The following is a 23,577-nucleotide window of genomic DNA, read 5'->3' as shown; positions in this document are numbered from 1 at the left end:
CCAAAATGTTTCTTTCTATGCAGACATTCCCTTTTAGAAAATACACATAAGGAAATAGCATGGGTGTTCAGCCATTCTCAAAGCCATGCTGTCATTTACAATAACAAAGGCAGGCCCTGGTTGGGTGGCTCAGTTAGCTGGAGCATCATCTGGAACACCCAAAAGGTTGCAGGTTCAATTTCCAAGCAGGGCACAGACCTAGGCTGCAGGTTGGATCCCTGGGAGAGTGTGTATAGGAAGCAACAGATTGATGTGTTTCTCTCTCACATCAATGTTTCTCTCTCTCTCTCTCTCTCTCTCCTTCTCTCTCTCTCTTTCTTCTCTCTTGACCCTCCTCCTTCTCTAAAAAAAAAAAAATCAATAAATAAAATACTTATATACTGTATATTAGTCAAAGTGCTGATCTGGTTTACTCTAGAAAGAGCTGGGGTGAAATGACAACTATTTTCAAATAGTTTAAGGATCTTATCTGGAAGAGGATTTAGGCTTGTACAATAGACTTTCAAGGACTATACCCAGAACCAGGCATTTGATATGGAGAGAGAGGGGTCTTGGCTCAAGTACGGAAGAACTGTCTTACAGACAGATGCAGACAGCTGCCTCCACACAGAGTGGCTTCTGAATCACCAAAAGGGAATGAGCACAAGCAGAATGACCCCGTCATGAGATTGCTATAGACCAGCAGTTTGCAACCTTATCAAAATCAACACGTCTCATCTAAATAAATATGTAACTACTGTGTAATACTCCTTTTGTAATATTGAAATGAAGTTCATAGATAATATAACACACATATACACTTCATTTTATGAAATTAATATAATGCCCAAAGAAAAGCAACTGGTAACAGGTACTTCAAAATGTAAATTCTCAAGTTAAAAAAAAATAATCTATGTAATGGCAAAAAAAAAAAAAAAAAAAAGTAATTTGTAACAGGATTTCAATTTATAAACTTTCAAGCACAAGTTCATTAGAAGACATAATGAAACACTTGGATGCCTACACCTACTCACATGGGACAGGTTTAGCTACAGGAGAAATGAGATAGGGAACTATTTCACTATACAGAGGAGTACAGGAAAATGAAAGAGCAGAAGTAAGGAGAAGGAGAGGGTGGGTAATGGGGAGAGGGGTGTGCATGGAACATCAGAATAAAAACGAGAGCTATAATAAGCAGTGTGATATTTCTATGCATGGCAATTTAGATGCAATCTTCCTTTTCTTTAGACTGTCCCACTAAATATTCATTTATTCTATAAGTCCCACTAAATATTCATGTAAGTCCTATAGAAGATTGAAAATTTCCAAACACAGGAATAATTCTCCCTTGTCTAAGGCTATCCCCCCTTCATTGCAGGACACTTGGCAACTCTGCTTCCCCCCATTTCACTGCCAGGAGTCCTCCCCAATCATCATGCCAATCCAACTGCACCTTGGTGGGGGGCTATTGCCCTCACTGAGAACTATTCCAGAAGAAAGTTCAGTTCTATGGGAAAACTAATACTTTAAATTAGGGGTGTCGAACTCAATCAGAGAAGGGGCCAAAATCTAAAATCCAGCCTAAATCGCGGGCCGAATGGTTTACTGAACAGTCATAAACTGTCATTGTGATGGAAACGCAGTGGAGTGCAGTGATGATAGCGCGGTGCGGGCCACATTGCAAGGCCTGGCGGGACGGATTTGGCCCACGGGCCTTGTGTTTGACACATGTGCTTTAAATGATTTTTTAATTAGAAATATTTTATTTCCTTTGAGGCTGATGTTTTAAAAACACTGCACGTGAGAAGCTGCCTATTTTCGATTTGCTCTGTGCTCACCTGACTGACCCCTGTGACCCACGCTGGTGAGGCAGCCCTGCACTTGTACAGCAGGGCAGGCTCGGCCGGATTGCAGACTAGTATTTCCAAGATACGTAGCCAGAGGCAAGTTACTCAATTTCTCCGGCCCTTTACAGACAAGGAAATTCTGTAAAATGTCTTTATCCATAAAAGGGCTGTAACAGCGGCTAAATGTATCCATGGAACAGAGAATCCTACCCATTGAGATGCCCATCATCCCCAATGTTCAAGTGTTTATGAAAATGATTCCTACCTTCAACAAAACCTGTGGCATTAGATTCAAATCTGCCCTAAACATTAAAATCATATAGTGAACCAACTCAAGCTGGGCAGTTCTAGTGACTATAATTATGACAACAAGCAGTGACATGAAACATTTATTGAACATTAACCATAGGCACCACATGTTTGGGTCAGTGCTGCTCCACACAGAAGAATCTTCATGACTGTATGAAGGTGTCAATATTCTTGATCCTTTTTAGATAAAAAAAATGTGAAGTTTAGAAAGGTTAAAGAACGTGTTCAAGGTCAAAGAGCCACGAGTTAAAGCCAGAATGGTCAGTTTTGTCTTATATCAGCATCAGAACCACTAATAACATTCTCTAACATTAGGCTACGTTACTGCATAGAATTTTCACTTCAACGACCCACCATTCAAAAGTCCTGGCCAGTTTTCCTTTAGGATGTCATTCCGAAACTCAATATTCTCCAAGGAAACTTCCATTATTAACAAGGGAGATAAAGTTTATATAAATAAAGCAACCAGGGGAAAAAAAGCATAATAAAAATTAATGCCAGCCGAAACCGGTTTGGTTCAATGGATAGAGCGTCGGCTTGGGGACTGAAAGGCCCCGGGTTCGATTCCTGTCAAGGGCATGTACCTTGGTTGCGGGCATATCCCCAGTAGGGGGTGTGCAAGAGGCGGCTGATCGATGACTCTCTCTCATTGATGTTTCTAACTCTCTATCTCTCTCCCTTCCTCTCTGTACAAAATCAATAAAATATATTTTTTTAAAAATTAATGCCAAATAAAACGTGTTCCACACAGAGAGGTAAGAGAAAGAAGAGGGCCAAGGTCACACAGGCCAGTGTTGTGAGGAAAGGTGTTTGAAGTGGGGTGACACCCAAAGCAACCACTTGTGGTTACATCTCACTAGGGCTACACAACCAACAATCATCCGTACCCTAGCAACAGCTTCACCTTTAATGCAAATGTTCTCCCAGAGCATGCTCCAGAGGATAGCGATTCTATCCGGTTCTGCCTCACATGTCAGGTAAAGATGGAGAGAGAGGCAAGTGGTGCTTTGGTTAGTACAGGTAGAGTCTAAAATGTGATAAATACACAAATGTGGGTTCAGGACAAAGCATAATGAAGTGTCTAGGGGGCAAGGAGCCCTGCCCAGCAGGAAATGCAGTCAGCACTGTGAAAGACTATGACCTCTTCTTGAAAACAAATTATGCCTATGAGTTTCAACTAGAATTTTCCCAGAGACTGACTGGGTTAAGAAACCAGTCTATGGTTTAAGTACCTTTCTTTGAAAGGTTTATTAAGTTGATGGATATAAAAGTTCTTGTAGTCGGCTGGCAGGGCTCAGTGGTTGAGCGTTGACCTATGTACCAGGAGGTCACGATTCGATTCCCGGTCAGGGCACACGTGCCTGGGTTGCTGGGTTTTGGGCTCGATCTCCAGTAGAGGGGCGTGTAGGAAGCAGCAGATCCATGATTCTCTCGCATCATTGATGTTTCTATCTCTCTTTCCTTTTTCCTTTGTCTCTAAAATCAATAAAAATATATATATTTTTAAAAAGTTCTTATAGAATTCAAAAGAAAAATGGCCCTTTGCTAGAGTGGAGTGCTCATCTCAATTGGGAATTTCTTCCCTGAAAGGCAATAATAATACAATGGCTACACCACTTTGTGGTGCTTTGCACTAGTACGAAGAGGATATATCTTCCCCCACTTGACCATGAGGCTTGTTTTGACCAACAGACTAAGGATTAACAGTGCACCTGATTCAACTAAGAGGCCTGGCGAGTTTCTGCACTCCACCGGAGGGTATGTAAGGGTCCGGAGGATTCTGCCCCTCCGGGAGTGCTGAGTTCATGCAGGGGGAGAGGGGAGGGCGAGGCTGAGGGCCTGAAATGCGAAGAGGACACAACTCCATGATGACCTAAGCAGCATTCTCCGGATTAATCTTCCAAGAGGAAGGAAGCCACCACCCACAAAATCTCACGAATCATTTCTCTTGGTCTACTTACTCTTGAAGAACCAGCCTGGGGCTGATCGAGACACAAACACAAGAAAATACCAAGCAGACGGCATGTGGGTGAAGAGGATGGGGAAGTGAAATATGAGTAGCTTTGAAAGGAGGAAGAGAAAGTAAAATATGTCAAAATGAATATGCATTTGGTAAAGAAAAACACAGAATGCAAGAAGCCTATCATCTCAATAATTCCTAACAAGTATCACTGCAATACATATGGGTAACAAATGAAAATGGGAAAAATGAAAATGATCCCATCATTTCTATGATACCATAGACGGGAGGGGGCTTTAACATTTTGTGACTTTCCTATCGTTCTTCTATGAAGGTGCAGTTTAAAATCAAATCAGGATCTTTTTGTCCATACAGCTGGGTATACTATCATTTAAAAAAAGTCTCCATTGTTGGACTTGTCTCAAATGTTCACCATATCAACCTTGATGATAACTAATATGAAAACAATTGCTTACTCTGTGGCATACAAGGTTCCCAGTTTTTTGTTTTTTTTTTTTAAATATATTTTATTGATTTTTTACAGAGAGGAAGGGAGAAGGATAGAGTTAGAAACATCAATGAGAGACAAACATCCATCAGCTGCCTCTTGCACATGCCTTACTGGGGATGTGCCCGCAACCAAGGTACATGCCCTTGACTGGAATGGAACCTGGGACCCTTCAGTCCACAGGCCGACACTCTATCCACAGAGCTATAATAAACTGGTTTCGGCAGGGTTCCAAGTTCTTTACAGATATTTACTTGTCTAATTCTCAATACATTGTGGGAGGTGGATACTATTATCTTCATTTTACAGCCAAGAAAATCAAGGAGAAATTCACTTGCCCACGTTCACAAAGCTGGTAAATGGTGCAACGGGACTCCAATCCAGGCAACCGGCTCAGAGTCCCTGCTCTTAACATTGTCTACCATACCACCTGCCTCTCGCAGAACACCTGCGCATCACTGGAATCCAACCACATCTCTGATTTCCGTAGGATGTACTCTTAGAACAGAATCACTGGTGCCAAGGGATTCTGTGAGCTGAACTGCTCTCCATCCATAGTACACCAACACACCCTCTCACCATCCACTGAAAGGAAATGTGACCCAATCTAAACCTTGCCAGCTTAATTATGAACTTTTAAAATCAAATTATAATTTGCATTTCTCGAAGTTGGCTTTTTTTTTTTTTTTTTCCATGCCTTGGCAATTTGTAGTTCCTACTTTGTGAAGTCTCTGTTCCTGGCATAGACGAATGTTTGTGCACCTCCCTCTCCCATTCGTATTTTGAAAACCTAACGCTCAAGGTGATGCTATGAGGTGGGGCCGTGGGAGGTGATTAGGTCATGAGAGCTGTCCCTCCATGAATGCGATTACAGCCCTCATAAAAGAGGCCCCAGGAGGTAACCATCTCCTTCCTCCATGTGAGACCACAAAGAGAAAGAAGTCAGCAGTCTGCAACCCGGAAGAGGGCCCTCACCACACTGGACCATGCGGGCACCCTGAGCTTGGACGTCCAGACTCCAGAACGGTCAGCAATAAATTTCTGCTGCTTAAAGGCTACTTCGTCAGTGGTATTTTGCAATAGCAGCCCAACTGGACTACATTCTTCCTGGGATGCTTTTCAAAGAGTTAAGGCATGCTAAATTGGAACTATTTGGGAAGGGGCTGTGATTCAAGATAACAGGATTGCTAATGAGCTGTTTCAGTGGGACCCTGCAGGCAAGGCAATGCCTTGGGGGTAATCACCAGGCCCTCCTCGGAGGGCTCAGCTAGAAGCACCTGGAATCATAAGGTCTGGGCAGGCTGTCCCAGCAGACTAATAGCCTGAAACTGTGCTTGATACTGTACAGCAGGGGCTGTGCTCACCCAATGGCTAGAATATCCACTGCGGCTACTCAGGGCACCCTGAATTCCTGCTATCAACATGTCTGGTTTGCTCAGTGAGGTCGGAATTACAGAAAGAAAATGAAAAATCTTGAGGTTTCTCACACCTACGGTGTCATCTCACGTTTTTTCCTATTCTGCACCGCATAGCAGGTTAGCGATCAGAGTTATCCACCAGAGCATTCACGGGAACTGTGCTGAACAAACACTATTACATTCTTACTCTGGGAATCCTGTTAATCAGTCAACAGCAAGTTACCTCACGACAGGCCCTCCGCAATGAAGCTGAGCCCTGCGGACACCGTCTGGTTACTTGACTTGGAATTAAAAATACCTCATTCCCATCCGAAGGACCACTCTCTCCAGGTGGGTCCGATCATCTATCAGGGTCAACATTTCATAGTTTCTATTTCTTTTTTTCATGAATCCTCTCTTGAGGACATTTTTTCCCCATTGATTTTTAGAGAGAGTGGGAGGAAGAGGGAAGGTGGGGAGAAAGAAAGAGAGAGAGAGAGAAAGGAACACCCAGACACACACCCAGGTATGTGCCCTTTACTTAAATTGAATGCTTTTACCAATTTTCTAAATTAGTGATAAAGACATAAATTTAAGTTAAAAAATAAGTGTAATTTAGTTTTGCAAAACTATATAACACTGCTTCCCATTTGGCTATATAAGCTCATTCATACTAAACTTGCGATACTTGTTCAAAGCGTATTTAATGGAACTGATTAAACTGTTCATCAAAAACATACTGTGTCCAGGGATCAATTTTGCAAGTGTTTTCGTTTACCTGGTTTTATGTTTTATATCCTTGCCCCACAGAGGACGGGAATCAGCTTGAAATGGGAAAATATAATTAGATAAAAATCCAAATCCATATAAACAAGGTAGAACAGAAGCTCAAGATCAAAGGGAAAGGTAGAATATCAATAGTAAGGCCACAGGTTTTTAAAGGGTTATTAGAACTGAGTTGCATATTTGACTCTGTGCTTCCTCATTGCCAGATCAGAAAGGGAAATGATCCTAGTTCTGCATAATGGAAAGTAGACATACTCATTGTTCAGGGAAAATAAAGCTTTTCTTGGAATTGCATGCATTGGCCTTCAAACAGGAGCTACAGAAGGAACCATGATTTTAATAACCTCATCTCCTAACCTAACAGTAGGTTTCTTGTAACTCTCTTTACTAACAGAATCCCTCAGTGTGAACACTGGGGGGTGAAGGTGGGGGGTGCGGTTCAGGCTGCAAAGGATGCAAAAAAGTAACCAAAGTGTGTCCCAAATTATGTCGTTTCTGAAGGCCAGGCTAAACTCCTGGTCTAACACCCAGAACTGTAGGGGGAAAGGTGGATGTCGTGGCCTTTGTTCAGCCAGCCCTCCATAAACACTATTTCTCTCGATTAAGCTTCTGATCAAATTTATGAGCAGAGAACTCACATTCTCTGGTTTGTGCAGAAACAAAGGCATCCTACACCACTGTTGAGGGGAGACTAATGCACAACAATGACTCTTTAATCACCAGTCCCCACATATGAAATTCAAGGCTTTACAAATTTTTTCTATACCTTTTTCTGCAACTGTAACAATTTGGGTTTCAACATATATGAATTGAGTGAATCCTATTGGATGTAAACAGCAACAAATATATGGGCTGGGGTGAAATGGACTGGAATTATATATATATATATATATATATATATATATATATATATATATATATATATATATATGCCAGGATAAAAAGGACAGCAAATAACATTTAGCAAGGAAAGGACAGAGGTTTCTGCAATAAAAACTTAAGAAAGATACAGAAAAATAAGACAGTAAATCCAGATCTTAGAATTGCATGCCAGTGGTGCCTTAGGAGAGGGCTCAGGCAGGTAGTGAGCCATGGACTCACAGAGGCACATCGCGTTTACATACAGGGTCCACAGAAAAACATGCCTCTTCCGTTCTGAGATTAGGACCTGGCTCATACTTCATTTATCTCAAGGCCAAGTGTACCAGCACAATTTAAAGGTTCAATCTCTATGCGTCAAATAAACAAACAAGTAGTTATTATCTGCAACAAAGTAAAACGAGTTTACTGGAACCATGTGGGAGGGCTCTTCGGAGAAGTTTAAAGTGTGCAAGGAAGAACAATGTAAATTAACAACTCATTGTCCTCCAGTACAAATTTAAGATGGGTACAATGTAATTATCTGTATTCCTGGAGGAAAATTTTTGCTTTATCTAAAGGAACCTTAGTTTTTATTAAGTGCCCTCCCACTGTAGGTGCCCCCAATCTTACTTAGCAGCTTTTGCTTAAAAGTATTATTTCTTCCCCATCTAGAAAGGATCCAAGTAGGCTAGAGAAGCAATCAGAATAAACTCCAGCTTATTGTAGTTTTGTGAAAATAAGTCTTTTGGGTAATAGGTAGTGAGGATGATGAAGAGGTATTAAAATGACCAAAAAAAAGGAGGAAGGGAGAAAGCAAGCAAATGACTGAACCACACCCATATAATTTTGTTAAACAAAGCAATTGAAAAGAAGTCAATACTGACTCAGAAAACTTCCATATCAAAAAAATAAAAATAAGAATAGGAAGTATCATAGTGCAAAAAATAAATAAAATGCAATGCAGCTATCCTTGATTTCTTTCAAGAAAACATTAAATTTAAAAGCAGAAAAGCACTGGCTCTTCCAACCCCCTTATTTCACAACCACTCTGGCTGTCACATATCGATACATGTGCCGGCACATACTGATATCTTTATACACTGAGGAAAACCCATAGAGTTAAAAATATGTAACTATAAGCATATATTTTGAATCATTTAGGAATCCTCGACACTCCTGCATGCTTTATTTTTTACATTTTCCTCTAACAAAAATATATTATAATTAGATCAACCATAAGAACTCAACTTTGAAGCGAGTTAATGTGTCACTTATTAACCCAAACCACGATTACTTCTGGAGTAACTCAGAATTTTCTTTTAAACAGGAATCGTACTTTTAAAAACTGCGTGTCTGAGTTTAACTGAAATAAGTGTGATTATCAGGGGGCCTGGAAAATTTGCACGCTTGGACATGAAATAAATGTATATTAAGAGTTGGGGGAAATTACCCATAGGGTCTTAAAAAAAAAAAAAGCAAAATTCGAACTTAGATGTCAACCGAATTTATGACTATTCATACAAAGAAGGGGTTTTAAAAATCCAGTTACACTTCAACGGCCACAGGGTCGACAAACACTAGTACACTTTGACACTAACTTGTCTTTAGATGAAGCTTGAAACAGTTCTTACAAATGACTGATAACAAGCGCACCATAAGCCTTGGATGCAATGGGTGACGGGGTTGAACAAGACTTAGCCCTCTTGGAGTTTACAAAGCTTTTAAGCCTCAAAACGTAAATATACAACTGGGCCTTACAAAGATCCACTTTCCAAAACTGTAAACAGTATTTAAAATAAAACAACAATAGCCTGTTAGAATGCATACCCAGTTCCTCAGAAATACAAACCACTAACCCCTGGTTGGCAGCCAGGCTGCCTGCTCCCGAGGCTGCCTCTGCTGGCCGCTCGCTGCCTGCGCCCCGACACCTGTAACAAACTTGCCGCCTCACCCACAGCCCTGCACCCTGCAGGCGGCTCCCCAGGCAGCAGCACGGGGACCCCCGGCCTCCAGTATCCCCGGAATCCACGTCACTTCCAGGAGCACCTTTGCTAGCTGGCTCTAAACATGCTGGCTGTCAGGGACTGAGCCACCTGTGTTGTAGAACAGCCAGCCAGCTCTGAAATCCACAAAGATCCACAGCGACTTCCCCATGCCAACAGCAACGCTTCCCACGTCTCCACGTCCGGCTGCAACAGAAACACCGCATCTGCTCATGCAGCCGGAAAAAAATACGATGACAAATGTTTACCTGAGCTGCTGAAAACCCAACGGTCTCCCTTCCCCCCCGCCCGCCCCCAAAACCAGCCGCACGGCGGTGTGTGCTCCGCACCCCCGCCCGCAGCGCGCTGGGCCGAGGGGCGGGCGGGAAGGGTCGGGCCCCCGCGGCCACCGGGGCGCAGGCAGAGGCTGTCTGGTCACCCAGGGGCTGCGCCAGGGTCCCCAGCTCACCATCGACCCAGGCGGGAGGCAAGTTTGGCGGGTCCCGGGCCCTGGCCCCCACCCCCACCCCTGCCCAGCGGCAGCATCAGCAGCCGGAGGCGGCGAGGGCTCCTCGGCCCCGGAGAAGGGGGTCGCGCGCACCTACCTACAGGGCGGCGGCGCCGGCTCCGCGGGTCCGGGAGACGGGGATCGGGCGCACGCATTTCTGGGGACGGCGGCCTCCGCTGCTCCGCGCGGGGGAGCGCATCCTCCAGGGCGGATGGGAGGAGGGGTCGATTTTTTTTTTGGGGGGGGGGGGGCGGGGGGAACGTGCGCCGAGGTGGAGCTGGGCCAGGAAGAGGCGCACGACCCCGGGGGCCGGCCGTCCCCGGGACAAGGCGGGCCTCTTCCCGCGATCGGCGGCGCCCGGCCAACCCTGCAGCCGAGCCCGCGGTTCCGGGCATCCGCCGCCACCGGCTCGCGGGCCAGGCCGGGGGCGGGGAGCTGCGGGCGGCGCGACGCGGGAGGGAGACGCGCGCCTCTAGCTCCGCCCGGCCCGCGCCACGCTCTGCGCCCCTCGGCGGCGGCGGCGGCGGCGGGGGTCCGGGAGCTGCGGCTCCGAGCGCGGCGGCTCCGGCTGCGGCTGCGGCTCCAGCATCCTCCTCGCCCCGCGACCTCCGAGCCGGGAGCCTGGGTCCCCCGCCCCCCGCGGCCCACGCGCGGCCCCGCGGCCCCGCCTCGCAGATCTGCGCGCGCGGCCTCCGCGGCCTTGGCTCCGGTGACGCCTCCCGGGAGCGAGCTCGGCGCCGCCCCGCGGCCCGGCGCTGAGCGGCAGAGCCCGGGAGGATCTTCTTACCGCGTCCGGGGCTGCGTCCCCTCCAGCGGGGCTGCCGTGGGCTCTGGGCGTGGAGGGCGGAGCTGCGGTCAGAGAGGCCCCTCTAAGCCTGGAAGCCCAGGGTGTCCTTCCAGCTCGGGAACCCGGCGATCAGCCTTCAGTCCTTTCCGCTTTGCAAAGGGGCCCACCGTCTCCTCCCCCTCCTGCTCCTGTCCCCGGTACAGCATCCCGGATGCTGCTGCCAACTTGCAGTCGTGACGGCAATTGGACCCTCCAGGCCGAGACTCTGGCAGAGGCCCGGGAGAGCTGGGAGAGAGCCAGGCCCGGGAGGGTTTGCATCAGCAGCTGGGCCGTACCTGGGAGCCTCGCATCCCCACTAGCTGTTCCCTCTGTGGTCCCATGACCGGCACTGCCAGATGCCTGGGAGGGTTTGGCCTCGGAGTTTACCCTTACTCACAGGGAGAAAACCTCAGAGCACAGCCTGCGGCCGGTCTGATAACACCGGGGTGTCAGAGGCCGCACAGGAGACGCACCAGATAGTGGCCTCCTTGGGGTTGCTGACGCTGTTTTTGCAAAGCAATGAACGGTGGCGCTTTGGAATTTCAGTTACAAATGGTCGTTATACTGTCTTGCAAACTATGGAACAATTGTCCGGTTCTGCACTCAGCTCCTATAAAAAGTGGACCTCACATTTATATTTTCATGGTTTCGATATGAAACGTTAAGTGGTTTTTTTTCCCCCTCTTTTTTTTTCCCCTGTGGGTGACGTGTTAATTGCAAATTATTTTAAAGGGGAAATTAAGCTCCTAAAATATAGAGCTGATTTTTTTTTTCTTCAAAAGATCATGGTTTGAGATGTCCAGAGAAACTGGTCTGCTCTCGCAGTTCTTTGATAAGTGTTTTTATGATTTTAAAATTTAAAATCACCTTGCAGCGCTGGTCTTGGGACCACAGCGGGTACAGCACCCAAGCAGGGATGGGCAGCTCACAGCTGCGGATGCAAATCTTCCCAGCCAGGCTCTCTCCCGGCTCTGCCTAGACAAAGCCTGGAGGCCCAGTTTCTATAATGGTTATAAATTGACAGCATCCGGGATGCTATACAGGGAAAGGAGCAGGAGGAGAAGAGCTGATGGGTCACCCCATGAAATGCAAAGGCTGGGAAGGACAGAAGGCTGAATTTACTGTGGCCAGTGGTTTTATTTTTTTGTTTTTAATATATTTTATTGATTTTTTTTATAAAGAGGAAGGAAGAGGGATAGAGAGTTGGAAACATCGATCAGCTGCCTCCTGCACACCCCCTACTGGGGATGTGCCTGCAACCAAGGTACATGCTCTTGACCAAAATCGAACCTGAAACCCTTCAGTCTGCAGGCCGATGCTCTTAGAGACAGTCATAAACTGTCATTGTGATGGAAACGCAGTGGAGTGCAGTGATGACAGCGCGGTGCGGGCCACATTGCAAGGCCTGGCGGGACGGATTTGGCCCGCGGGCCTTGTGTTTGACACATGTGCTCTATCCATTGAGCCAAACCGGCCTGGGCTGTGGCCAGTGTTTTTAAATAAAAAATTGTTAAAAGGCAGACGAAAATTGTTCCATAGCAGTACAAATTGTGATAAAATCCCTAAGACTTTTTGAGGGGCGTTCCTTTAAGCAAAGCGGTGGTCCTGGCCTGAGAAGGGGAGGCGCCCCTCCCCTCTGGGCTCAGGGACCATAAACCCATGACCGGGCCACTTCCAGGGACGCCAGCTGATCTAGAGCCCTGTTTATTTTTTAAGAGATACCTATTATTAATTACATTTTGCCCTCAGAACAACTGGGTTATAGGAATGTGTGTGTATATACTGAACTCACTTAGTGAGAATTTAGCAGTTGTTTAACAGTATTGCTAAAACCAGTTTGGATCAGTGGGTAGAGTGTCGGTCTGCGGACTGAGGGATCCCAGATTCGATTCCGGTCAAGGGCATGTACACTGGTTGCGGGCACATCCCCACTCGGGGCTGTGCAGGAGGCAGCTGGTCAATATTTCTCTATCATCGATGTTTCTATCTCTCTATCCCTCTCTCTTCCTCTCTGTAAAAAAATCAATAAAATATATTTTTTTAAAAACACAATATTTATAAAGATATCCGCCTTAGAACATAGTTTCTGCAGGAAATGTTCATTGAGTTGCAATTCTAGACTCCCTTTCCCCCCACCAAAAGTTCCCTTTTGTTTTTCTCCCTATGGACCCAATGTTCTGTCAAGAAAAAAGTCAAGTAGTGATCTTTCTTTATTAGCCAAAGATATGAGTATCCACAGTTGGGCAAAAATAGGTTCACAGTGGTTTCTATGGAAAAGACATACCAGTTATGATTATTACAATAGTTTTATTAACTCAAAAGAATGTCACAGTGCAACTACTTTTGCCCACCCATGTATTTTAGTAGAAGTAACCATCAGTTATAAAATGTTTATCAGCCTTTCCAAAACATTGCATGTAAGCTAAGGATCCTCTTTACTATCTTCATGAGCACCTCTAGGATTGCATGTTGTATCATATGTTTATTATAACACTAGAGGCCCAGTGCACGAAATTTGTGCACTGGAGGAGGGGATGGTCCCTCAGCCTGGCCTGTGTCCTCTAGTAGTTTGGCACCTGTAAGTGGGCAATCAGACATCCTTCTCGAAGTCTGAGACCCCTCACTCTTTACCACCAGCCTTCTTGCTGCTCCTTCTCGCTGCTCCTTAGCACTGTGTGTGTGGGGGGGGGCGGGGGGGGAGGGGGGGGGAGGAGGCATCACCACTGTACTTCCCAACCTTGAGCCTAGCTTCTGGCTGAGCAGCGCTCTCCCTATGGGAACACACATACTAACCACCAGGGGGCAGCTCCTGTGCTGAACGTCTACCCCCTGGTGGTCAGTACACATCATAGTGACCATTTGTTCTGCAGGCTGTTCTGCAGGTCATTCCACTATTCGCTCAATTTGCATATTAGTCTTTTACTGTATAGGATTTTATTATAGTGAAAGTGCAAGTGATATAAAGATCTCTGCTCCCTAGCTTAGATAGTGGGGAAAGTCCTTTTTTTTTTTAAAAATATATTTTATTGATTTTTTCAGAGAGGAGGGAGGGATAGAGAGCTAGAAATGTCGATGAGAGAGAAACATCAACCAGCTGCCTCTTGCACACCCTCTACTGGGGATGTGCCCACAACCGATGTACATGTCCTTGACCGGAATCGAACCTGGTACCTTTCAGTCCACAGACCGATGCTCTTCCACTGAGCCAAACTGGTTTCAGCAGAAAGTCCTTTTTAAAGATTCTTTACTTATTCTATTTCATTAACTCAACACTTATTGATTTGTCTAGGCTTTGTCTTTGTGTAGAAATCAGAAGAAATAAAGCCATTTCATTTCCTTCTAGATCTGTGCCACTCAGTATGGTGCTTACTGGTTACATGTGACTATTTAAATTTAAATTAAATACGCTTTTATGCCAGTAGCCATATTTCAAGTGCTGAAGAACCACACATGGCTCATGATTGTTCTTTTGGACAGAACAAAATAGAACATATTATTGCAGACAATTCTTCTGATAGTACTGTTCTAAATAGAGGTGAAATTTTAATTGGGAGATAAGATATAATGCATAAAATAATTTGGGAAGTCTTAGTACATTACAGATCCAGCAAATCATAGTTTTTAGTATAATGTAGCTAGGTCTTTTGGTGAATGGGCCAAGGTTTGGTGCTTCTCTTGGCTTGTTATAAAGTCCAAAGAAGAAGTAGAAATTTCCTTATCACTGGAAAGGAGTAGCCTACCAGAGTGTATTGAGAAAGAAATACTGATGTACAGAGAAATGGCCTGTCAGCACACAGAATTTATGGAAAATTATTTGGATTAAGCCCAATAAATTTGCCCTTTTCTCTTATTTACAAAAAATTTAAAGTGTGTGTTCTTGGACAGTTTCTGCTGTGCTTTTTCTGCTAAGAATAGTTTGTTCAATAGCTTGAGAATTCATCACATATTTTTTACATTTTCTGAAAAACTTATTCAAATAAGCTGGTGCTAAGACATTGGTGCTAAAATATAATTTAAAATTCTGAAACGAATCCCTAAACTCAAAGTGACATTAGGAAGTGATTGTTTGGATTGGGTGAAAGAAATTTATAGTGCAATAAACTGAAAAGGAAGTTTTTTGAAGGAAATACTTAGAGATTCACAAAAAGTTGTAAAAAATATATAGGGATGTCCTGAGTTTTTTCCCCACCCCCACTGCTCTAGTTGTCTCCCAACGGTAACATCTTGCATCACTACAGTACAATGTCAACCCCAGAAAATTGACACCTGTACAATCTTTATAGCATATTCAGATGTCACCAGTTTTGCATATACATTGTGTGTGTGTGTGCGCGTATGCATATGTTTCTAGGCAATCTTCTCATCTGTATAGTCTTCTCCCACCTCCACAATAAGATGCAGCATTGGCCCTGGCTGGTTTGGCTCATTGGATAGAGCATCGGCCTGCGGACTGAAAGGTCCCAGTTTCGATTCCAGTCAAGGGCATGTACCTTGGTTGTGGGCACATCCCCAATAGAGAGTTTGCAGGAGACAGCTGATCGATGTTTCTAACTCTCTATCCATCTCCCTCTCTGTAAAAAATCAATAAAACATATTTAAAAAAATAAATTAAAAAAATTAAAAAGATGCTGCACTGTTCTGTCACTGCAAAGCACCCACAACCTAACCCTTTACAGTCACATCCCTCCGCCGCCCAATACATCTAGTTCCTATCAATCACTTATTTATTCCCATCTCTATAATTTCAAAAATGCTGTATAAATGGAATCATCCAGTATATAACCTCTTAGATTGGCTATTTCCCCCCACTCAGCATAATTTCCATGGAATGCATCCAACTTGTTATGCATATTAATAGTTTGGATAAATATTCTATGGTATGGATGTCCCACAGTTTATGCACCCACTGAATGACATTTTGATTGTTTCCAGTTTAGGGATATTATGAATAAAGCTGCTATACACATTCAAGTACAGATTTTTGTGTGAACATAAGTTTTCATTTCTCTCGGATAAATGCCCAAGACTAGGATTGCTGGGTCATATGGTCCCAGCATGTTCAGTTTTATAAAAAACTGCCAAACTGTTTTCCAGAGAGACTGAACCATTTTACATTCCAGTCAGCAAGTATGAGTAATGAGGAGTTTTTAATCTAGTAAACAAACGTATTAGTGCATAGCCTTTTACTACACACACATTTCTTTTACTACCCACTACTCTACTGTAATTGTTTGTTTAATTGAACCCCACCAGACGAAACTTCAAGGTCAGGGATCCTATTTTGTTCATCTTGATGTCTTTGGTGCCTAACGAAGTACCTAATACATATTAGATAGTCAATAAATATTTATCCAGTGAATGAACAAATTAATGAACAGAAGGATAGGTTAAGTCAGGTTGAAATCATATTGAAAATAAAATTGTCAATAAATTATAACTAAAATTGAATTGGATGTCATGGTTTTTCTCCAATATACAGTATAATGACATTTTCAAATCCGATATTGGCACTCTATAATGTGAGTCACTTGTGGGCAAATTAATAAAAACTAATTGTTAAACTATGTAAGGTGAAGGTCATTCATTGTATTACTTTGATAATGGCAAAAGATTGGAAGTAATCTAAATTATCAATGATTTTTTTTAAAAACCTGCTTTAATAAAATATTTATACAATGAAATAGCACACAGTTATAAAAAAAATGAGAAAACTAATAAGAATGGGCATGCTTCAAAAGATAGTAATAAAAGGTTATAGAAGAGTATGTAGAGTATATCATTCTTTATAGGAAAATAAAGGAAATTAAAAAATAAAATGTATATGTATAAAGATGTTAACTTTCCCTAATTCAATCAGTAAAGTACAGGGTGTGCCTGGACCATCTTATGCCACAAATTAAAGAAGTGTCAAAAAAATACAAGAGACAGCTTAAAGGGACTCCTGCCAAATTGGGGATAATTTAAGAATTATGAGTAATGATAGCAATAGATTATAACATAATGAATAAAAACACCCACAAAGCCCAGCTGGAGTGATTCAGTGGTTGAGCATTGACTCATGAGTCAGGAGGTCAGGGCACATGCAGGATTGTAGGGCCTGCAGGAGGCAGCCTTTCAATGATTCTCTCCCATCATTAATGCTTCCATCTCTCTCCCTCTCTCTTCCTCTCTGACACAAAACAGAAAAAGAATATGAGTCCAAATTGATATTTAAAGCTTAAATAGAGAATAAAAAAGGAAGGAGAGAAAAGGAAGTTCTTTACATGGAATGATGACATAAAATATCACCATTTTGTAATCGCCATAGTAATTGACTCAGGCCAAGATCATCAGTGGATGTGGAAACCATTGTGTGGAAGTTTACTTAGGAACAGAAAAGATTCATACATTTTTCAAAAGTAGTACTACCCTGGGTGGTGTTTGCTTTTTAAAATATTTATTAATTACAGGTATAAATGATGACTTTACAGTGGAGAAATATGACAGGCATCTTAATCAAATGACCAAACTTCCTGTATTAGTTTCCTATTGCTGTTGTGAAAAATTACCACAAACTTAGAGACTTAAAACAACAAATTTATTATCTTTCAGTTCTGTAGTCCAGAAATCTGACATGTCTCACCAGGCTAAAATCTACTAGTAGGTATTGGCAGGGCTGGTTTCTTTCTGGAAACTCCAGGAGAGACTCTGCTTTCCTTGCATTTTCCAGCTTCTAGAGAGCACCTCCATACGGTCCTTGGCTCATGATCCCTTCCCTCCATCCTCAAAGCCAGCAAAGGCAGGCTGAGTCTTCCTTGGACCCCAGCCCTGGGACTCTGACTCTTCTGCCTCCCTCCTCCACTTAGAAGGACCCATATAATGTTTGGGGCCCATCCAGATGATGCAGGATAATCTCTTCTGTCTCAAAATCCTTAATTTAATCACATCTGTGAAATTTATACTGACAGGTGAAGTAAAGTTCTTGGATTTGGGAGGACAGGGACACCTCCATGGGCACCATTTTTCTCCCTACCATATTTACATGACAGATAATACCATCCACCAGCATTATGTGCATTTTGATGTAATTTCTGAAGCAAATGTCCACTATTCAAAAAGGTCAATGCTGTTGTTGTTATTGTTGTTTTAAAAAGGAAGAAGATTGGGGAGTTATTTCAAGTTAAAGGAAGGGGACTACAGAAACACAACAACCAAATGCAATAAATGCCTGGCTGGTGTAGCTCAGTGGTTGAGTGCTGACCTATGAACCACGAGATCACTATTCCGTTCCCAGTTATGGCACATCCCTGGGTTGCAGGGTTGATCCCCAGTGTGGGGCATGCAAGAGGCAACTGGTTAATGATTATCTCTCATCATTGATAATTCTATGTCTCTTTCCCTCTCTCTTCCTCTCTGAAATCAATAGATATATTAAAAAAATAAAAAATGCAATATATGATCCTTAAGTGGATCCTGAATAAAAAGAAAAAGCATAAAAAGTGCTATCAGGACAAGGGGAAAATTTGATTAACTGTATAATAATATACTAAGTTATAAACATATTGTTTTTAGAAAATATATGATAAAGTATTTAGAGGTAAAATATCATGATATCTGCAACCAACCTCAATTGCTTCAGAAAAAAAGATACAGAGAAAAAAAAATATGGCAAAATAATAACAATTGGCAACTATATCAGTACTGTAAAATAGAAATAAAATGCAAACCACATATATAATTTTAAATATTGTATTCTAGTAACTACATTTTAAATAATAAAATAATTAAATTAATTGTAATAATATTTTAACTCAATATATTAAATTATTTTAAAATGTAATCAAGGTAAAAATATTAAGATATTTTACCTTTTTTTTTTTTTTCCCCAGAATAAGGCCACTATGCCTTCAACACTTATAGAATATAAACTTGTTCTAGTCACATTTCAATGCACAATATAATGTGTCTCTGGTGCTACTAAATTGGATAGTACAGGTCTAGGATGAAGGGTATATGTGTGTTCATGGTCCTATACTTATAATGTTCTATAGATTTGAAATGTTTTAAGATAAAAAGAGCAAAAGGGAAATAGATATTGTATAGGCATGGACTATGTCTAGAAGGACACAGGAGAAAGTGTTAACACTGGTTACCTCCGGAAAGGAAAACAGGAATGAAAGAGAGGGATGGCAGTTTTCACTGTAGCCTTTTATGCCTTTTGTACAATATTGTAACTAAACCTATTAAAGCCTAATTTAAATGTAATATCTATTTTATCTTTTTATTCAAGACTAGATATGCTATAGTGTATGCAGGTATTGAATTATAACATTGTGCACCTGAAACTTATGTAATGTTATAAATAAATGTTACCTCAGGGGTCCCCTCCCAGTTTTTGTTTTGTTTTGTTTTCAAACAGAAACTCTGATGTTAAATTCTGGTGACTCTTAACTGAGAGGTGAGGGCTCCATCTACTGAACTCGATTTCCTTAAACTTCCTTGTGGGATAGAGGATGTGTGTCTCATATAAAACATAATAAAGTTTAAAAGTTTGTCCCGATTTTACCATCTTTATTTATTAGTACTAATAAGTCCTATTCATCGTCCTGTTACGATGGAAGTTGAATAGGACTTATTAGTACTAATAAATAAAGTACTAATCAATTTATTTTAAATACATTTTATCAAGAATCTCTGAGTTGCTGGAAACAGGAGACGATATGCAAGCACAGGCTCACCTGACTCCTGCGGTGATGGATGACAGCTATTGACACTGGCGCCGGAGGTTGTGAGCGAGTTCATTACAAATTTATATCTGTTTTACTTAAGCCTCCTTGCCTCTCGCGCAGCAGCAGGGTCCCTTGGGTTACATTTGACTGTAAAGGCTGGCACTTTCAAAGCTGAGTTGCATCCTGTTGCCTTCTGCTCGTATTTCAGGAGCGTTTCTGAATCCAGGGTGGGCTGTCAGATCTCTTGACTCATTTGGCAATGACATCATTTCCTGGCCGAGTTTGGCCCAAAACGCGGAGAGGCGAAGCAAGGGCCCAGATGTTATTAACCCTGTTTGCAAAATAGGAGGATAACGGAAACAATGGGTTTGGAGCGTTTATTTGGATTCAGTTGCAGATGCCCTGGTTCTGCACCAGGCACCACCCACAGGTCTCTTAGCTGACTCCCAAATATATATGTATATTTTATAGAAAACCACGCGTCTACAGGCCTCACGGCCCTTTGTCAGCCACACTGACAGAGCATAGAGCCTTCGCACTGTGCCAAGGATGTGTGCCGTACCGCACCCAGCTCTACCAAGCGCAGTCTTCGCCGGTGGCTTTCCATCGTCAGGCTCCGTAAACTGTTTAGTGGGACTTAACATCTGCCGAGGAGAGAAAGACATTCAGAGGTTACATTTAGAAAGAGCAAGATGATTAAGTGAATGAATACCTGAATGCACGGCTGAGCCCTACTTTAACATTTGTGTGGGTGTAGATATTGACATGTTACGTAATTGGAAAGCAATTTCAGCACGTCTTTTCCAGCATCGGGAGAGATTTGGAAGGTCCGTTTATTATAATGATGATGATAATAATAATAATTATTATTATTATTATTTAGGAGCCGCTGCGGAGCTCCGCTGGGGCGGAGACTATGCCCCAGTTTCGGAGACTGAGCGAGGACGGGACGGAAGTGGGGCGGAGCCTGCAGACAACAGTCTTGTTTTCTATTGGGCAGGTTTGCATGTTAAAGAAGCAAGTACGGTTTAGGAAAGCACGCTAGCAGGTTCCCTGGTGGTCTAGTGGTTAGGATTCGGCGCTCTCACCGCCGCGGCCCGGGTTCGATTCCCGGTCAGGGAAGGCGTGTTTTTCTTCTTATACTTCTTGCTATTTTTATCAATCACAAAAGTTCAATTCGTTTTTAAGTGTGATTTAATCTAAGGTTTAAAATATGTCACACCTACGTACAGACACTATTTACATTGGAAAATACCATAAAGATCCCTGATTCTTCTCTGGAGTCCAGGCTCTTGCTTGGACTTCATACTTCCTGCTCTTTTCCGGGATTCTAAAGTCCTCTCAATACATTTGTCCGAAAACATGCTAAACCACTTCTAAAACAGCATTTTCCACCTTTTGAAGACAATCTGGATTAATTTTTTGAAGTTTTTGTTCAATCGTGAGCTATGTTTCACTAATAACAGGAGGAAAATTATTTTAGGAGGGATTATACCTGTTTTGCATCATGGGCTGGGAGGAGGGGAGTAAAGCGGGTCGGGGAATGTGATATTATCAACAATGAACATATCTAAAAAATAAAAAGCAAATCAGAACAGGATAATCCCGTTTTATATGAAGTTTTAAAATGCTAAATTAAAAATATTGTTTCTTGACATATCATAGATATTAACTATAAATGAAAACAAGATAGTAGTTATTCCTGATTAATGGAGAACATGGAGAAAGAATTTTCAAGAAGCATAAAGGTGTCTTTTAAAGTACCCGTAGCACTAATCTGGGTGGTGGGTACACAGGTGTTAATTCTCATTTGATTCGTTCATTTCTCATCAGCCAGCCGTGCATTCAGGTATTCATTCACTTAAGCAACATCCACTAAAATGAGTTGAGACAAAGGCAAAGAGGCTCTGGACATTAATGGTGAACAAAACCTAATCATTATAGGTTACACTATTTTCTCTACCAATTTATTATTTAATTAAAATAAAAACAAGAAGAAATGAATGATAATGTTTGAATAAACTGTCTGGGATAATGGCATGCAAGCATTATTCAGTTGAGCAAAATTCTACTCTGGTCTATTGAATAGTTTATAATGGTGCTGGTCAGGTTAGAAATAATAAGTGTAAAAATAAACCACAAGGTGGCATCATAGCCTCACGTGTCGCATTCAAACGCATTTAATCCAAATCACCCATACTGACTTTGTAAATACTGGGTAGAGTTCTAATCCAGTTTATTGTAGTCATAAATAAGCAGCAGGAGATTTTTCTCCTCTCTAAGCCTCTTTCTTCTCACTTCATCAATCAGACTTGATTTGACTTGTGTATATACTGTGCTATCAGATTAAATTTGGAGGGAAAATTCAAATCAATTCAACGCAACTAGTACATAAGTCCAGCAAAAGACATTTATTCGTTCATTTCTCATCAGCCAGCCGTGCATTCAGGTATTCATTCACTTAAGCAACATCCACTAAAATGAGCTGAGACAAAGGCAAAGAGGCTCTGGACATTAATGGTGAGCAAAACCTAATCATTATCAGTTGCTTCAGTGTAGTGGTGGAGACTCGGATGGTAGTCATATAATGACACATTTAAGTTGCAATTGGAAAATTCTTCTGTGAAGGAGATGTATGTGGTTCGGGTAATTCCACAGTAAGATTTTGAACTGGTTGGTGTTGTCAGATCTGTAGAGATCTGAAAAATGAAGTACCTAGGTATAAAAGAGGGAAATGAGCATTCTAAATAGAAGAAACGTGCGCAATACTTTGTAGCAGGAAAGAGTAAGGGGAATACCAAGGACTGAAAGAAAGCCAGGATGGCTGGATGGGAAGTCAGAGATAGCAAAGAAAGGTGAAGAGGAGCCTAACAAGTGGTCCAGGGACTGATCTTACACAGCCTTGTAGCTTGAGGTGAAAGATTTGTCTTCATATCAAATGGGGAGCATGAGAGAGCCCCAGAAAGGAGGGTGGGTACAGCAGCATCTCACAGCCATGCCGGGTCACTGACGAGTCAATAGCTTCATTAGTATACAAGGAAGATTCTGCCCTAAGTGCTCAGTAGTGGCACAGCTCTGCTCACCTATGTGTGATTAGGTGTTTTTTTGTTTTGTTTTGTTTTGTTTTTTATGGTGCAGGGCGTTATTTAAATTCAATAATATAATTTCAATCTCAGCCATATTCATTAGATTTATGATTTTTTTAAAGAAACATGACTCAAAAATTGTATATATTTTGAATCAGACTAAAAATCATTGCTTTTGAAAACAAGAAACATAAAGCATGGTATCTTAAAAAGAGAGAGAAAAAAATAAAATAGAGAGGGAGAGGGATGGAGAAAGAGAGAGAGAGAGAGAGAGAGAGAGAGAGAGAGAGAGAGAGAGAATAATGTGAGGGCTAAAATAGATATTTTTCCTCTCACCTTCTAAATTTTTCTACCTGGGCTAATTATCAAATTTGTGGGGAAAATTCTACAAAGTTTATGATGGATGTACATGCTGGGGTGTCATAAGATATGATGGGTCACATTGGGTAGTTGAGGTTTATATGCCATTATGGACAAAGGAGAAAGGAACAGGGGTCTGAGATTTTGAAGGAAACATGAAATTTACAGGGATCTGAGGAAGAGTGAAATACAAGTGGGTAGGCAAATTATTGCTAGGCAACCCAGAAACAATGGGGTGGGCCTGGAACCTTTCTCTCTAATGCTACGGTGATTATGTTAAGACTAGAGGCCCAGTACACAAAATTTGTGCACTGGGGAAGTGGGGAGAGCCTGCACCCTCTCCAGTCTGGGACCAGCAGTTGGACATCCCTTTCACAATCTTGGTCTGCTGGCTCCCAACTGCTTGCCTGCCTGCCAGCCTAATCACCTCTAACCACTCCCCTGCCAGCCTGATTGCCCC

The 23,577-nt window shown here is 42.4% G+C and overlaps 1 protein-coding gene and 1 non-coding gene across 8 annotated transcripts in view; one reads left to right on the top strand and one right to left on the bottom strand.

Annotated features, from left to right (window-relative positions):
* Nucleotides 1-10,949, bottom strand: part of NCOA7 (nuclear receptor coactivator 7) — a 104,200-nt gene extending 93,251 nt beyond the window's left edge. For 2 of the 7 annotated variants that reach the window (XM_036413819.2, XM_045573359.1), the window contains exon 1: nucleotides 10,235-10,376. The gene's annotated coding sequence lies outside the window, so the exon portion shown is untranslated. Of the gene's footprint in view, nucleotides 1-9,693; nucleotides 9,716-10,234; nucleotides 10,380-10,924 lie in introns of those variants that run through there. The other 5 variants (XM_036413815.2, XM_036413818.2, XR_006740101.1 and 2 more) reach the window with 4 other exon arrangements.
* A 9,772-nt stretch (nucleotides 10,950-20,721) lies between these two features.
* Nucleotides 20,722-20,793, top strand: TRNAE-CUC. Its single transcript has one exon. It is a non-coding gene; the product is annotated as a tRNA-Glu (tRNA).
* Nucleotides 20,794-23,577: the final 2,784 nt, after the last annotated feature.

The sequence above is a fragment of the Pipistrellus kuhlii genome, unplaced genomic scaffold (genome assembly GCF_014108245.1).
Source record: "Pipistrellus kuhlii isolate mPipKuh1 unplaced genomic scaffold, mPipKuh1.p scaffold_m20_p_5, whole genome shotgun sequence".
Classification (NCBI taxonomy): domain Eukaryota; kingdom Metazoa; phylum Chordata; class Mammalia; order Chiroptera; family Vespertilionidae; genus Pipistrellus; species Pipistrellus kuhlii.
This window is presented reverse-complemented; position numbering and strand designations above follow the sequence as displayed.